The following is a 5,517-nucleotide window of genomic DNA, read 5'->3' as shown; positions in this document are numbered from 1 at the left end:
GCAGAATATGATTATCTTATTTATTTATTTATCTTTTGAATACATGGTATGATTTTGAACTTTTGAAGTTTAATTTGGAATTAAGAGAGCATTGTGTATTCCAGAATTGTGTTAAGGCAATATAGTGGGGAACAGTGAAGCTTTTTCTTAAATTTTGATTAGTAACAAACTGAATGAAAAATTGATAATCATAAGGGTAAATACTTTTTCAGGTTTCAATAGGCCTTATGGAATAATAGAAAATTATTTTTTTTATTTTTATTTTTAATGTTTATTTATATTTTATTTATTATTTTATTATAAAATAATTTTTCGATTCAACTACGGTCGAACTGATTGAACCTATAAACTAATAAATCAGTAGCTAGAACGGTTCGATGACCAGTTCGATTTTCAGAACCTTGTATATACATGTATCAAGAATGTATAGTACATATCTTGTAGTGTTATGCCGTCGTTGTAATAAAATGATTAAAATCATAGAGGGCAATTCTATTAATTGTCCGCATGAATAACCTTGTTCAACAAATAATGATATCATCATTTGCTACTTTAATTTACTTTCAAAAGATAATAACATATAGAGGTGACAATGAGTAGAATATATTGCTTAATTTGGTTTGATTTAAAATTTTATCTATAAAATTTTATTGAAATTGATAAAAAATGAATTTGATTATGAAGTAAAACAACGTTAATAAAATATAATATAAAGTTAAAGTACTAAATTTAGAATGCTTTTAGTTTAAAGATTAAACCAAGTTACTGCACAATTAATTTTACATTTAGATAAATATATGCACATTTATCAAACAAACAATAAATCTAAAAGTTGAATGGTTTAATTTTTTTAGTTTGATGACTGAATGTTGTTGCATCTATATTCGAATAATATGAATTAGATTTTGTAGTACTCTTTTATAAATTTTGAGAATAAGGCAAAAGTCAAAGTTTCTGATTTCAAGAAAGATATTATAAATTGATATAAGAAGATGATTTCTTCTATGCTTATCTTTCATTCTTTTTCAAAGTTAGAGATGAAAGAATTTGTTGAGTATGCTTTACAAGGTGATGTGAATTTGGAGGATTCAAAAGTGCAGGATTTCTCAAAATGGATTCTTGGGATGTGAGGAATTTAAAAATCCAGAGAGAAAAGAAACAGAGAAAGAAAGTGAGTGTTTGAGTGGAAAGAATCCATGTTTGATTGAAAGCGAGAATTTTGAGAAAAAAGAGAAGAATAGTGAGCAAGAGGAGTCAATGAGTGGAAAAAAAACTGAGAGTAATAAACACACTTGTGAGAGAGATCTAGAAAGTTCTAGCTTAAACAAGAGTGTATTAGTATCATTGAATTTCATGGAGTCCTTAGTTTCTCATACACCTAATCATGAAATTTTTAGTGTTTTTATATAAACTTTTCCCGATTTTGTAGATTCAGTGGTCAATTATGGAGGCATTAATATGGATGAAAAGGAAGAAAGACAAATTGCACACTTTGGACAAGATGGTGAAAGTATGGTTCGAAAGATTGAACTTGTATACATGAGGGACATAGTCACAATTCGGTGGGTAGAGAAGAGCCATCAAACAATGGTATTTGAACCCGGAGATTGGATTTAGATTCCTTAGAGGGAAGAAGAGCTTCTCATTCAAGATTCGAGGACGAATCTTTTTGAAAAGGGAGAGGATGATACGTGGTCGGGAGGGTATTTTCGTCATTTTAGAGCTAAGGGGCAGAATAGTAATTTTTTCTATTCAAAGATTTGAATACTAGAAGAATTATACCATGCCGGTTTTAGACATCAAGAAGACCAAGAGTCCATCTCAAAAACAGTGGTGCTGAAATGGCGACAACTCATAAGGCCCATTGGGTTAAGTTAGGACAACAAGAAGCCTAATAATTCTTTTCAAATTCAATGGGATGCATAATTTATTATTAATTTTTGAATTTTTAGGCATTTATTTTAATTTGTTTTGCTGTTAGAGTTTGTTAAAAGATTTGATTTACTTCTGATTTGTTTAGTAGTATTTTAGAAATTTTAAATTTAAATCAAATCTGATCTAATCTAATAAGATCAATTTTAATTTAAATTAGTTATCATATCTTAGGATTTTAAAATTTAAATCAAATCTGATCTAATCCAATAAGATTAAATCTGATTTAAATTAGTTATCTTATCTTCAAGAGATTTAAATTAAATTATCTTATCTTTTCTTTTAATTAGTTTGTTAGGGGCCTATTTAAACAGTTTTAGTGAGACAATTTACACAACTTTTGATGAATAAATATTTCTTAGTGCTTTATGCACGTTTTTTTAGTGTAATTAAGTGAGGTGAGTGATTTGCCTCGCTTGTTGCATGAAGAAGATTATTGGATCCAACACTGAGATGACTCTGCGTGACGATTTCTTCAATTTTCATCCCTCTGATCTAGGTTGTCAAGGACAGGTTCTTTGAAGGTCTAGTAGAAAAAATCTTTCCGGTGACCTAGGTTACTAAAAATAAGTTTCTTAGAGGTTTAGTAGAAAAATCCTTCCAGTGACCTAAGTTGCTAAAAACATGTTTCTTAGAGGTCTAGTAAGAAAACCACATTTATCTATCTTTTTGTATTTTCGCTGAGCGTATCCACGGCTTCTTGTACCAATTTCTCCTGGCACATTACTAATTCGCTTGGCGTAGATCTACTTGTTGTTAATAGATCGATAAGAGTATTGTTCCGATAGATAACTCTTCGATAGAGTTCATTAATATCTGAGCTCATTAGTTTTTCCCCATCGATTTGAATAATGGGTCTCAATTCGGGGGGAAGAACTGGTAAGAGACATAAAACCATCCATTCCGGATTTATATTTGTTCGGATAAAATGTTTAGCTAATTCTATACGTCGAACCAAAAAATTTTTTCTTCTTCCAACTTTTCGAGCCTCCCATTCATTTTCATTGCCCGTGGATCCCCCTTCTCCTAATTCTTTCCACTCTACTAATGAAGAATTTATAAGAATTGTCAAATCCAGATCGCCTGTCTTTTCTCCATCTTTTTCTTATCCCTTTATCCTTCATTCTAATTTTCTTATCAGTCAACATGATAATCATAAAAATAAAATTGGTCAAGCTTGTCATTGAAAAAGGTGTTGCTTATATAAGTGTATGTTTTTTGGACGAGCTCATACTTGATTGTTCGTTGGAATTGGATTCGACTTATAGGCTGCGTTTGTTTACAGAGATAAGACATTGAGATAGGAATACAGAAACATATAATCGTATTTGGCAGAGGAGACATGGACAGAGATAATGTGTCCAGAGACACTGAATTAGTGTATTTTGTGTCCATCCTGACAGGAAGGACACGGAAACACTAACAAGGGATACAACTTATTTTTTATTTTTTCTTTCATTATTCTTATTAATTTTTCATGATTATATTTTTTATTATTATATTTTTCATCTCAAATTTTTTAAATGAAAAAAATGAGAATAAATTGAATTTTTATAATTTGTTTTAGTTTATCACCAAACAGAATACAAGAATACAAAATTTGTGTCTCTGTCCTTCAGTGTCTTGTCCCGTCCTGTTCTCAGTGTCTTGCTTTGTCCTATTTTCAAAAACAAATGTAGCCATAGATATCGACTTGTTGGAACTAACTCCAACTTATAAATGCCAATTTGTTTGGATCAACTTATTTGTATTGATTCCGACTTATAGTCGCCAATTTTTTAGAAGTAACTCCAACTTATAGTTGTTGGTTTATTGGAAGTAATTCCAACTTATAGTTATCGATTTACTCGGAGTGATTCTGACTTATAGTTGTCAGCTTATTTAAATTGCTGCCAACTTATAGTTGTCAGTTTGTTCGAAGTGACTCAGACTTATAAATGCCGATTTGGTTAAATTAATATGTTTTCGTGTTAAATAATCAATTGATTCCTTTCGAAATAACATACAAAAGGGGGGTTTGAAGTTTTGACTTTTGATATGAGTTAGAATAAAATAGATCGGTTGTGGTATCTCAAAATCGCAATTGTTTGTATTAGATGTATATATTGGTTAAATAAGTATTCAATTTGGTACATTGTTTGATGTGTAATAGTAAATAAGCCGACTTATAAGTCGATATAAGTTTGGTTTATTGTGAAAGAGAGAGAAATAATAATAATAATAATAAGGAGATGAAAAAGGAATCTAATGTTGTGCTATGAATGTGAAACCTTTATAATTGAAGGTGTAAGGGGTGTCCTTCTCCACTGACCTTAGCTACTTGGAATTGTCCTCTATATTGTTCTGATGTTTGCTTTTCTTATCTTCTTCTTGGCCAAGGGTAGATCTTTCTGTCTTTTGAAGTTTTTGGAGCTCTTCTATTTCAATATGGCCCGCTGTTTTCTGTCGAAACTAAGTCAACGTTTTTAACTTCGTCACTGCTATAGTCTCTTGAAAATTTTCAAGGAAAAATCCACTTTTCAGTGCATGCAGGTGAACTTTTGGATTGAGGTTTGGGTTTTCTATACCCACTTTGGCCATTCTCGTCATATAGTCCTTGAGACTCTCATGTTGTAGTTTCCATATGGTATTAAAATAGTTCAAATCGTGCGCATAGATCTTCGAAGCTGCGAAGTTATTAACAAATTGGTCGGCCAACTCATCGAAACTTGATATAGAACCTACACGTAAACCAGAAAAAAGATCAAGGTAGCATCATCTAAGAAAGTGAGAAATGTACAACAAAGTATTAGATTGGATGTACCATTTATGAACATAATCAAATAAAATTTTGTGACAAGGATATTAGGATCACCGATTTTCTCATAGGATTTCAGCGTTGTCGGCAGAATGAAATTTTTGGGCATTTGAAAGCTCGTGATCTCTTTTGAAAAAAGGTTGTGATAAGAAAAAATTATCAAACGAAGGATAAAGAGATAAGAAAAAGATGGAGAAAAGACGCAGCGAAAACATGTCCTTCCGGAGTATTTGCCTACAGAAGGATGCCTTTTGGTCTGTGCAATGCACCTGCAACCTTTCAGAGGTGCATGCTCTCTATCTTCTCAGATATGGTAGAGAAATTTCTGGAAGTCTTCATGGATGACTTTTCAGTATTTGGAGACTCATTCAGCTCCTGCCTTAACCATCTAGCACTTGTTCTGAAAAGATGCCAAGAAACCAACCTAGTTTTAAACTGGGAAAAATGTCACTTTATGGTGACTGAAGGAATTGTCCTTGGGCATAAAATTTCAAACAAAGGAATAGAGGTGGATCAAGCTAAAGTTGAAATAATTGAAAAATTACCACCACCTACCAATGTTAAGGCAATCAGAAGCTTTCTGGGGCATGCAGGATTCTATAGAAGGTTTATAAAGGATTTTTCAAAAATTGCAAAACCTCTGAGTAACCTGCTAGATGCTGACACACCATTTGTGTTTGACACACAGTGTCTGCAGGCATTTGAAACCCTGAAAGCTAAGCTGGTCACAGCACCAGTCATCTCTGCACCAGACTGGACATTACCATTTGAACTAATGTGTGATGCCA

Source organism: Arachis duranensis, chromosome 7, assembly GCF_000817695.3.
Source record: "Arachis duranensis cultivar V14167 chromosome 7, aradu.V14167.gnm2.J7QH, whole genome shotgun sequence".
NCBI lineage: Eukaryota > Viridiplantae > Streptophyta > Magnoliopsida > Fabales > Fabaceae > Arachis > Arachis duranensis.
The sequence above is the reverse complement of the archived record's forward strand: the minus strand, read 5'-3'. Positions refer to the sequence as shown.